This window comes from Ambystoma mexicanum, chromosome 1p (genome assembly GCF_040938575.1).
Source record: "Ambystoma mexicanum isolate Mex_15411 chromosome 1p, UKY_AmexF1_1, whole genome shotgun sequence".
In the NCBI taxonomy this organism is placed as follows: domain Eukaryota; kingdom Metazoa; phylum Chordata; class Amphibia; order Caudata; family Ambystomatidae; genus Ambystoma; species Ambystoma mexicanum.
The window spans coordinates 767,427,795-767,440,231 of NC_090921.1; the positions used below are offsets into that span (position 1 = coordinate 767,427,795).

General features: G+C 47.2%; 1 protein-coding gene across 4 annotated transcripts in view; it reads right to left on the reverse strand.

Annotated features, from left to right (window-relative positions):
• Positions 1–12,437, reverse strand: part of LOC138580465 (protein S100-A16-like) — a 136,636-nt gene that overhangs the window by 99,826 nt on the left and 24,373 nt on the right. For 2 of the 4 annotated variants that reach the window (XM_069651046.1, XM_069651054.1), the window contains exon 2: positions 2,930–3,013. The exons of the other annotated variants lie outside the window; for them this stretch is intronic. The gene's annotated coding sequence lies outside the window, so the exon portion shown is untranslated. The remainder of the gene's footprint in view (positions 1–2,929; positions 3,014–12,437) is intronic. 4 annotated transcript variants of the gene reach the window in all.

The window sequence follows — 12,437 nt, forward strand, 5'->3', positions numbered from 1 at the left end:
AAAGGCATCAAGGTGCTGGATCCAGTTACAGAACACAAAACGTACAGTAGATGCATAAAACTTGATGCATGGAGATATAAGGTGACACATATAGTGATATAGGTAATTGGGTAACAGTTTGCAGAGGTGGTTGGACACAGGGGGCCTCATTAGGAGTTTGGAGGTAACCATGGCGCTATTAGCACCATGGCTGCCTCCAAATCCTTACCGACTCCGCCCTGGTGAATGGAGCTATTACCGCCCCATTCCAAGGTTGGCGGGGCGGTAATTCCCCATTCACCAGGGCCCTTCCCCATTCCCATGTGAGCCCCCATAGGGCTCAATGGGAATGGGGAAGGCGCTAATAACGGTACCGCAATTTGCGGTACCGTTATTAGCACCAAGGTCCCTTTGCGGGTCCAGTCCTTAACGCCTGGTAAAACCAGGCGTTAAGGGAGGACCCGCAAAGGGAACTCGTAGTAGGGCGGTAAGGAATTTCCGGTACCGGTGCCCTTACCGGTACAGGTAATCCCTTACCGCCCGGGTCGTAATGAGGCCCAGGGAGTTAAATGCTGCCTCTAGGTTACAAGTCTGAAGCAAACAGCCAAGATTTAAGGTGCTTGCAGAACGTCCTGTAAGAATGTTCTGATCTCAAAGACTATGGGAGAGCATTGCAATTATGTGCCGCAAAGACTGGGACCTGCTACCTCCTGATCTTTGCAGTTTAAACCTTGGGACGATGAGAATATCTGTAGATGGAACGGGTAGGTCTGGTTGACTGCGCGATATAAAATTTGCTAGACAAGTACCTTGGCGCAGTATTGGTGATGCATTTGTGCGTGATGGCAAGTGTTTTGAGAAGTATACGCTCGCGGATGGGAAGCCAGTGCACCTCCTTTCTGGCTGAGGAGATGTTTTTTTTGTTGTTTTTTGTTTGTTTTTTTTTGTTTTTATAGGTATGTTCATTGCAGCACGTAGTGCATTGTTCTGAATGATCTACAACGTGTTGATGTTGCAAACATTAGTACCAACAAATAAGGAGTTGCAATAATCAAGGCTGGACCCAATAAGAGCTCTGGCAATGGTGGTGCAACTGTCCAGGGAGAGACAAAGGCCTACAAGCATTGATAAGTTTTGTGGTGTAGGCCGCAGAGGAATAGCATTTACCTGCTTTGACAATGACAAATAAAGTCAAGGTGTTACCCAAGGGTTTTAACTTTCTGCGAGACTCGGATGGAGAGACCATCGAAGGATTTGTAGGCTCCATCAAGTTTATTTAGCAGGGATTGTGAACAAACTAGGAGAAGCTCAGTTTTTTCATCATTAATATGGAGGAAGAGGTTGGAAGGCTGGCCAGTCTTCTGGGTCGGCGTAGGAATAGGAAGACATCAACGGTTTGGTAAATATTGAAAAGGTTGGTAACTGAATGTGTTTTTAGCAAGGGCAGGAGAAACCTTTCACAGTGGTGATCTTATGTTTTGTGGTATTTAGTATATCAGAGGTTATTGGGACACAAGGGGAGAGAGGTTTGGGCACTGCTATTGTGTCTGTCAGGAAATGTAGTTCTACTGCGTTTGTAGAGAACTAATACTAATAAGAAATGAAAGGGCCTGGGTTATATTGAGAATACCCGATTAGGTTAGTGGATCAGTTGACAGATGGGAGATAAGTGTGTGGGAAAGATTAAGTATTTTGCCACCTGGAAGGGAAAATGCCAACCATCTAGTCAGCATTGCATTTTGGGGCAAATATTTTCAGAACAGAGGAGCAACAAAGTGCAGGTTTGTGATTTACTGCAACAACTCCGGCATTAGCTGGGGGAGGGGTGGGTTGTTCAATACAATGCCCACATCTGCGCAGAAACCGCCGACGGCCTCTCAGTCTTCACATACAATGGACTGTTGTGGAGTGACTGAGCAGAAAGAAAAGTGAAGAGTGGTGGTCGAATCCTAACCCCACTCCCCCTCCCATAAGACACACGAGTCAAAAGAAGAACCGAAGGTACCATGATCGCCCATACAATTTTAGACCGATTCCTAGTGCTCCTATGATAGACAAGTATGTCCCCACTTAGCCAACCATACAGCCCAGGAACCGTGCAAACACTACCCAGTGTGGACGAAGAGCCTCAGGATGCCAAAAGGGAAACCTCAATTGACAGTCTCTACTAAAGCAACAAGAAGCCATGCATGACGTTGTTAGAGACACCATGACCTAGCAGCTTTAGACATGAAGCACACGTGCCATCCGCACATCGGGACACAAAACACGCACCCGAATACACAAAGAACATATGCAGAATAGTCCTATAAGCTAGAGGACAGATACATATACATACTACCTTTATTATTTTGTTATCAGCTTAACCACAGCAAGGCAGAAACCGCAAGAAGCAAGGAGATCCTGAGCATGCTTGCAGATGCTTATGTGCAAATAACCAATAGAACTGCAGTATCACCTATGGGGCCTGAAAGAACCATTATATATTATGGAGTACTATAGAATGACGCAAACAAGTAGAAGCCAAGCCATGGCTTAGGAAAATCACAGTAGACCACAACCCACTCTGTAAGAGATGAGCTCAATTCAGACTGAGCAGGAGAGCAACTGTGTGAGATGGGGCCAGCTGGCAAGGCCACCAAGATACAAGTGACATTCCATTCTCCGAACAGCAGTAACACCAACTTCAATAATACTAATAAATCCACATAAATCTGAGTAATTCAGAGCTCCAGGAGCACAAAACACGGACTCTGAACATGTGACTCGGCAGCGTGAATGATCAATGGAAACCAACACTGGGAAAGAGGAACATTCTCACACCTCCAGGCGGCCGCCTGCAACCTAGTCGTTACAGCAAGAGACAAGATTTTCACAATGAGAACAGTCACTCACATAGACTTGGTGGTGCACACATGTTACAATGCAGACACATAGTTGTTCTTATTACCTTGAAGAGGTACACGTTGAGCTGAGAATCATTTCGAATCACAGGCCTGGGGAGTTCAGCTCTATCCAATCACGACTCAGGACCCTAGAGGTGAGTAGCAAGGGGCAAGAATCAACGATCAGACCCTCACAATGAAACATTGTTTAGTAACAGTGATATTGGGATGGGCCAGGCCAGACATCTGAAATGCGAGAGCCAGTAAACTAACACCTATAGGGTCCGTTGTAGGTGAACTACTACTCATGTAGGTGAACTACTACTCAACACCCAATCTCAAAGGGCGATAGGTTTTCTGTAGAGGGGCCCAGGTTGTGATGTTTTCGTGATGCAAGAATCTATGAAAACTGGTCTGTGAGCCATCACTCACTAAGATGTCCACAAATGTCTTCCGTCCTTGTACTGATCTCCGTTGGTTTTGGCTGTACTAAACTGCAGTTTGAACTTGCTGTCTGTCTGGGCCTGCGTTGCTTTTGGGAAGGGAAGAAGTTGAGCCTTCCACGAGTTCCGTGTCCGTGAACTCCTAGTAGCCCTCAAACCTACCTGTTTATTCTCAACAAAATAAAAAAAAACATATCTGTACTCATTTGTTTGCCTGGTATTCAGGTTGAAAATCCCCTATTATCAGGAAGTGCAGCGTCAAGTGCAGCCAAGCATGGACAATGTTCGGGTCGGGGCGCAATCCAGAGTTGTCAATGATGTTGGAGGAGAGGCAGTTAGATATTTATAAGGGGCGTATACAACAAATGGTGTTTCAAGGCACCACAAGACAAAGGGCGTGGAGGGGCAGAAAGAAAGAGAACAATAAAAGTCCTACTAGGCCTTGGGAGATTCGGATCGTGCAAGTGCAGCAACAAGAAGTGCATGGGGGAGGCGAGAGTCCGTCTGCGTTAATCCAAAGTGCTAGGGTGGGAAGGGACGCGCAGGGTAAAGAGGGGAGAGAAGTGAAACCGGGGGGGGGGGTTCAGAGAGGGTGGTAAGAGGGCCACAGGGGCTAGGCGAGTGCTAGGGGGAGGCCAGGAGGGCAAGTGCCAGGGAATGCATGGGGTGCAGGGTGTGAGGGTCCAAATTCTAAGTGCAAGGAGCGGGACGGACTGGGATGGGGTGTGGGTGGGGGGGTTGGTGCCCCGTAGAACTCAGAAGGAACAAGGCAGCCAGTTACTACAGCAGACAGGGGTGTAAGCCGGGGAGGGGTAGAGAGAAGAAAGAATAGAAAAAGGAGGGTCTTGAGGAACTACCGGAATTTAAGGAGTTCCAGCTCAAGCCCGAGAGGGGTAGGGAGAGGGGTATGGAGACCCTTCCAGATCTAGGCTACTGTGGAGGAGATCTACCCCCTCCCCCCCCCCCCCCCACTCTCTGCTTAGAGAAGCACATGATCTGCAGAGAATTGGAGCTAAAAGACCAAAGGGCTCTAGCAGGGAGTTATTTAGGGAGAGAGAGTTGGATGTACCGGGATCCCAGAAAGCCTTGTGAATGATGTAGATGGTCTTGAACTTCATCCTAGCTGCAACCAGGTGTCCTTGGAGATATTTTAGGCCTGAGAGGTGCGGTCCCTGGGCTTGAGGCCAAGGATAAGTCTTGCAGTCCTATTCTGTATTAGTTGAAGGGGGCGAATGGAGGATAAAGGAAGATTGAGGGAGAGGCTGTTGCAGTAGTCCAGCCTAGAGAGGACCAGAGCTCTGGAAACAGTGAGTTTCTGGGGGAAGGTGGAGAAAGGGAGAATGCCTCTGAGAGGGTGCAGCTGATAGTGGGCCTTCTTGGCAAGGACCGGGATGTGAGGAGAGAAGGAGAGAGAGGAGTCAAAGATGAGACCAAGGTTATTTGACCTCACAAGAGGTGAGGGGAAGGGAGCCATAGAGGGCAGCCAGAGGGTAGGAGGGAAGGGGAGAGCTGGGGTCCCAATAAGAAGGATCTTAGTCTTACTGGCATTAAGGCAGAGATCATTGGCAGCACACCATGCCTCAATAGCAGCCAGACAGTCAGGGATAAGAGAGGAGAAAGTCTGCACAACCCTGGAAGTGATGGTAGATGTTGAAAAGCCATGGCGAGAGGGACACTGCAAGTGTAGAGTGTGGTAGGGGAGAGAAAAGGGCCCAGTTGAACCTGGGAAGGCCGGTCAGAGAGGAATGAGGTCTACCAGTCCAATGCCAGGCCCACAATGCCTAGGGTGTCACAGAGCCGATGTGTCAGGGCGGCATGATTGCCAGTGTCAAAGGCAGAGGAAAGATCCAGAAGGATAAGAATGGATGGAGAGTTGGAATCGAGATTTGGAAGCAAGTCTTCACGAGTGTTCAGAAGAGCAGGTATCGTGACTCTGGCTGCTATGAAGCCAGACTGATGGTCATGGAGACATCCAACAAATTCAGGGTGTTGGATCAGTTGGGAGATGACCAGCTTTTCCCAGGAAGGGGGTAATGGCGATTGTGCGGTAGTTAGCAGGGCAGGAGGGGTCAACAGAGGTCTTTTTGAGGAGAGGGTGCACAAGGGAGTGCTTGAGGGGTAGATGGAAGGAGCCAGTGGCAAAGGAGCGATTACAGAAATCGGCCAAGGCTGGCAATGTTGTTCTTGATAGTTCTGGAGGAGCAGGTGAGCACCTGGAGGAGACTTTCATAGAGAGGACTTGTCTAGAGACCTCATCCGATGCCATTGGAGAGAAAGAGGAGAAGGAGGGAAGTGGAGAGGGGGCCCAAGGGAGGCTTGAGAGCTGGGGAGGGGGATACAGGAGAGTGAGGACAGTGAGGACAGGATGTCCTGAGTTGGTTAGGAAGTGGGATTCGAGTGAAGTGCAGAGGGTCAGGGATGGCAGGGGAGAAGTGGAGACTTCAGTAGGATTGGTGAGTTCCTTGGAGAGTTTGCCCGTATTGTTAGTGACTCCAGAGATGCAGACTTGGATATGGGCCCTCTTCTTCGAGTGGATGGAGAGTTTGTATTACTTTTGGGGCAGGCAGCAGGCCAGCCTGTCCATGGATGTGCCTGATGCCCGCCACTTCCGCTCAGCAACTCTGCACTTGCGTTTCAGAGCGGAAAAGTAGGAGTGTCAGGTGTTGCGCTTTGAGGCAGGCTTCATGCAGATCCTTATGTCAGGGCATTGGTGATAGAGAGGTGAAGAAACCAGTGTGAGAGTCTGTGGCAGGAGTGGGAGGGGAATGGAAGTGGTGCAAAAGCAGCAACTGACACTCGCTTCATCAGTCAAATGATGGAGAAGGGGACTGGCAGCGCAGGCAGAGGCTTGGCAGAGGGACCGAAGAGATCCAGGTGAAAAGGACAGGAGAGCATGGTCAGACCAGGAGAGAGGTGTAGTGAGTGTTGGAGATGGGGAGGTCTGCTGAGATGAGAGAATCCAAGGTATGTCTTGCTGAGTACATCGTACCGGAGGGATGAAGGGTAAGGGAAAGAAAGTCACAGAGGCTGCGGAAGAGTCCAGTGGCTGAATCAGGAGACTCAAGGTGAATATTACAGTCTCTGAGGAGAAGCCTGGAGCTGGAGGCAAGAAGAGAAGAGGTCAGACCACTCAGAGAGGAAGAGCGAGACTAGACCAGGGGACCTGTAGATGGTGGCGGGAGTCAATGAGAGGGTTGATCCTATTATTCAACTAGATCCAGGGCCTGCAACATGTTGGACGACTCCCATGATCCTCCACATGGACTATGCGCGCTAGGGCCGATGGAAGTTTGTAATGAGATTTTCTCAGACAATTGGCAGAGTTTAAGGGGGTTCACTGAAAGAAAAAGGAAATAAGATATACAGATAGAAAAGTATGGCAGTTAATTATGGAAGATGCCCTTGTTCCAGTGTGGGCAAGTTAGCAAGGGCAGGCATGTTAGCCAGGGTACTTTAGGTCAGTGACCAGGACTGCTAGGTACCCCTGGTCTTTCTCGTCTTCACCCCTCCATATTTTTGGGATGGTGTCCTCTGCAAATGGCAGTACTGGAACATGATGCGAAGCAGCGCTAAATTTAAAACAGTACAGAGAGGAATGCTGTGAGGAGTCAAGCATAGGAAACGGAGGCATTATTTTGGTGTTCACAGGCTTATTTTATAAAAAACAAAAAACGAGGGTTGGATGAAGTCCTATCTTTCCATGACTCTATGATGGGTTTCCCTGCCTCAACAAAACTAAGTTTACTCTCAGAAGGTCCAAATTAAAAGAAATCCTTCCTCCTCTGTTCAAACCCCTACCCTGACCCTCACACGCTAAACCTAATATAATGTGAAATGGCCAGTCTCTTTAGCTGCCACCTGGAGCTATTCTCCAGCAGTTCAAAGTAAAAAGGTGCAAATAAATGAATCAAAGTTCCATCCACTTTAGGAGAGGCTTTCTCCTCCTGGTTCTTATCACATTCTCAGTTCTATTCAATGTATACAGTTCACCATTCAATTCCACTCCACCTGGTATACTCCTACCAGGACTTTGTACCAATTCCATACAAAAGAACTTCAAGACCTTCAGGGGTTTTACCCTTCCCCTGGATTACAATGTTCTCTACTTTTAAAGGGGTATGGGTCTTCCCTTTATTTTCCTTCTTACACAGTTTATAATTTCTTTCCACTTGGTTCCTGGTATAGTATCCTTCCAGGACTCTGTAACACTAATTCACAGTTCATTATTTTCAGGGACGTTTCCTTCCCCTAAATTGTAGTTCCAATATCTTCTCCTTGCACAGTTCACAATTGGGTGCAAGTCCCATACCCGCTACTTTCTGTGCCTGATCCACTTCCTTGTCAGGTCTTTCCAAATTATAATATGTACTTTTACCCATGTTCCCAAGTATATTGACTTTAGCTTGAACTTGCTTTCCAATCATACAAGTCTCTTTTCCATACAGGTCATGGACCTTTACACACGGTGCACGGTCTCCCTGTTCGAGCTTCTATTTGGTACTGTTTCTGGTATGCGGTAGACCGGACAAAGCGCTGTGGCTTCCCAACCCTTCTGCGTGGGCTCACTGGCTTTAATTAGCAGCTTTGTCATCCTTCGCATCCACCGTTCCTGTCTGTCTCCTGCCATCTGCTTGGACTACTGTGTCGTTTGGCCCCGGGCCTCCGCTCTGCATCCGCCTCCTTCCAGCCCCTTCCTCACGGTGCTGCAGCAGGAAGGCTACTCCTTCTGGCTTACTCTGGACGGCATATCCAGATTCGCCTCACAAGACAGTCTGCTTCCTTCTCTCCATGTTGGTTTTTCACTGCCGGTTTTGAATCTCCTGGCAGTGGTCACATGTTCCCAACAACTAGTGTGCACACTGTTTTTTGTGGTCATAGTGAAGAGGGGGGGTCCCTGGAATGGCCCTCATGTCCCCTATGCAAATGTCAGCCCAAAGGATGAGAACTGAATGATGAAACTCACTGACGGCCAACCACCAGGCGTGCCAGTGTATCCCACATATGAAAAAGATATTCTCTTAGACGACCATTTAAACTGTATCCAGATGATGTCTTCGAAGAGACAGAAGTCTCATCACTGGATTAGGTTGACTGATAAAAGTCCACTGTGATGATGTCACTAGTGACAACACGACACAGCAGTGTTAGCCATGAAGTAAATTTGCATCCCTGCATGAAGATATACAGACACACGTACACGAAGAACATGCTTACACCTTTTTATAGATAGAGGACAGACACACATACATACTGTCAAAAGCCTTTCTTTTACACTAGGCAAATGCAGCAATGCAAGGAAGCCAAGCAAACACGGACCACGCTTGCAAACTCTTTATCACAACTAACCATAAGGAGCTACGGGACGCATGAGGAACCTATAGGGCTCTACCACTACTAATCTCTAAAGAAGATTTCAGAACCTATTGGGAAACCATAGAATGACTGGTGAATTTGCATGAAGCCAAAAATATGGAAGAAGAGATGCAGACTCTGCAGCACGAAGCATAGAGACAATGTTCGCAGCCAAGAAGAAGGCCGGGTGGAAATGTCCCCGATTCCAGAGGCAGTGAACCACCTGCGAAATATAGAATAAAATACTCAATAATAGCAGACAAAAAGACTCTGTTTCGTGGTCCTCGCACACATGACCCAGCCGAGCCTAACAATGACTGTTTACTCATGGTGAGAAGAGGAGCGGTTCCCAGCGAGGCAGACGAGATTGATACATGCGCTGTCCACCGAAAGTTACAACCTGCAGACACTATCTCAGGATAGGTGGTCATATCAGTGGCAACAATGGGGGGGGACACAGTCTCTCATTACTTTGAAAAGGTACACCAAGCGCTATGAACAGAACAGGGTCCCAGACCTGGGGGGACCCGCTCCAGCCAATCCAGATGCTCAGATCATGGGGTGGTGTAGAATGTTGCACGGGCCAGTGGTCATTGTGGGACCCTGCAACAAATTGTTTTTTGGAGAAGTCTCAGGCAAAGCCACTTGACATGGTGAACCAATGGCATGATTAACATAGGGAATTTCTATAGTTATTACCACCCAACCAATGGGGATGTCCCTTATGTTTTTGGGAATGGGTTGGTGTTTGTAACCTCACCAAGGAATAAAACAGGCTCAGATGCTGTTAGGCAAGATTGTAAGCAGTACCCTTTGGAAACACTACAACAACCCTGACTACAGGTAATAGGAACCCAACCTTTGGTAAAAGCTTGTACTACACAGTTTGCTAGCGTGTTGAGCAGCCAGGCTCAGCTCTAGAGGGGTCAATGTGAACTGTAGGGGAGGTACACAAAGATTCACAGTGACAAGTATTCAAATAAACTCTTTACACTCAAGGTTTCTTGAATAAACAATTATTAATTCATTCATCAGTCAGTTAGAATAAGCCTTCTTGAGAAGGGCGCAATATCAAAGCAACACACAAATACACTTCAAAGCTATACACTCTTAATATCAGCAAGTACCCTTTGGGGATGGCCCAAAGACACAACCTACACCCTCAGGTCACTTTGGTAGCTAGGTTGCTGGGGACATTAATATATCACTGTTGTATTTGAATGAATACATTCAGAGTATGTCAAAGGAAAAGGTTATTACATCATACAAGAGACCAAAAATATTCTTAAGCAGGCAAATACTTTCAGATCCCTCAATAAGAGTCATTCAGTGAAACAGGCTAAGCCAAAGTCAAAAGGCATACGTCTATATGAGCTGAAGCACTTCTTTGTAGGTAGGTAGAAAAGTCTTTGCAGAATGTTTTAGAAGTCTTTGAAGAAAAAGAAGAATCAAATGGGCCACAAGCTGTTAGACTTGTGAGTAGCAGAAGATGCAAGCAACTCTACAGCAAGAGATAAGTTCTCTCAGACTTTTACAGTACCTTTGTATTGAAGAAAAAGTGCAGCATATGACTTTTGTTCCTCAGCAGCTCTGCAGATCTCACTGTTCCTGGGCCTCAGTCGTGAGGACAAGAGGGAGTACTTGTGGGAACTCCTGCACTGCAATGGGACGGTCACCGCTCGCAACTGCCAATCTTCAAATCAGTGGCTGATCAGCATTTCAGCTCCTCGGGTCTTCCGCAAATAGCAACACTGCGGTTCCTGGCTATCGAGATGGGCTTTCCTTGCTTCCTGGGAGTCCGGAGGATCTTCCTGGAGCTCTAGGCCAGCTTAAAAGCAACGCACACAATCTGGTGTTCCTCTCCCTGGCTATTCGGTTTCCAGCAGCAGCTCTGTGAAAATTCAACCAGCTCCGATAAGGATGTCCAGGTGGCTTACTTTGGAGTGGATTGGTCTCACCAACTCAAAAAAAGAGAGAAGTCGTCCTTGATGGGGCTTCTCTTTCGTTACGAATTTGGAGTTTCAGCACAGCAGCAGGGCTTCACCAGGCAATCCAACGGTCCAGGAGTTGCAGCAGGCATCCTCTTCAAGTTCTTCTTCGGTTCCTTCATCCAGGGGTCGACTCTGCCTTCCAAGCCAAAAGCCTCGCCTTTTATTCAGTTCTCTCCCATTCATTCCAGCCCAGCTGTGAGTCACCCAACAGGGTGGCTGTCCTTGCTGGACAGTCAGTCGGCCAATCACTACAGAGTGCATTTGGGTCTCCTAGGAGACTAAGCACAGGGAGTTTCAAGCACCTCCCTCACTTCCTGCCTACCTCAGACACCATGGAGCCAGAGGCGGCCTTCACTCGTGAATCTCACCAAATGCAACACGAACAATGGGACCAAACCTGGTTTGGGGACATAGTAAATCTCAAGAAGGAACTTTCCACAAAGAAATGGCGAAAAAGAAGACCGGGCCATTTTGACAAAAATGGCACCCTTGGGTGCTTTACCGTGGCTGTGAACGCAGCCCGTGGTAAATGCACACAACGGTTGTTAAACGTAAACCACTGCCAAAAGCCATTCAGTGAGGAAAGGGTAATATAAATGTTACAGGAGAAGCTAGACAAAGGGGATACTAGGTAACCCCTCCAGCACCCTATTGTAAGATAGTGTCTAGACAGTTACAAATGTAAGTAAAGTCAATTTCACTTTACTGCTCTGGGAAACAGTAGTTATCCCAGAGAAGGTATTCAAACCTTCGGAAATCTGAAAGACTTCCCTGTGTCACTGCACTGAAGGTGCTGTGTGACACAATGTAAAAGATGATGCTGATGGAGTTTGTCAGACTCCACTAGGGATGTAACGGTATAACAGTATACCGTTAAAGATACCGTGAACCACTTAATTGAACAATAATAACCGTCACACTGTTTATACCGTTTATACCGTTAACTGTGCTTTACAATCTGATTTGGAAAGGCTGCAGTAAGCAATTGCTGTGCAGTCTTGGTCTTGCACTGTTGGATGTGCCATCTGCCAAGTAGTTTCAGTTGGAGCAGTTTTTAATGCCATTCCATAAACCACACCTGTCTGACCAGACACAAAATCAGTATGTTAGCAATAGGAAGAATAAATACAGTGCCAAGAAGGAAAAAGGGCTTACTTTGGGTTGGTGGCTTTGGGCTTTATATATTTATAATGGATAATGTTTGCTAAACATATGACAATGGGGGGATTTCCCTGGTTCCATCATTGAATTTACATATAATAAGTCACACTGCGAAATTCACTCATCTCTGCGGTTATTCCATGCTGCCATACCAAAGGCTAACATGGCTGTAATTACTGAACACCTTTTGGCCCGCAAGTAAACTAAAGGCTGTAACGTAAAGAGTGTGCGTGTGTATGCACACAAGCGTATACTACCATCAGCACCCATTGATCTGTGGCATGCAGGTTATAAAGATGGCAACATGTTCATCTTCACTAGTAGCCAGTGGGGAGCTAAAAGCCTAAATGACCACTTAAGAAAAGCTATCCAGTTTGCATTACCAGTCGCAGCAGGCCCCCCCTCCTCCTCTCCACACGTGTGTTTGGTGGAGGTGGCATTTCAGTGGAAAGTATGTTGAAAAGCCCACTTCTGTCCCTGGGTGCCTGGTTTTGTTTGTGATGATAAATCTGACAATATATGACCTTTTAGAAAATATTTGCTAAGATTGGTTAACTCCACCTGCTATACCGCGATAACCATGATATACCGTCATTTGGCAAGGTGGTTATCGTACCGCCATAAAA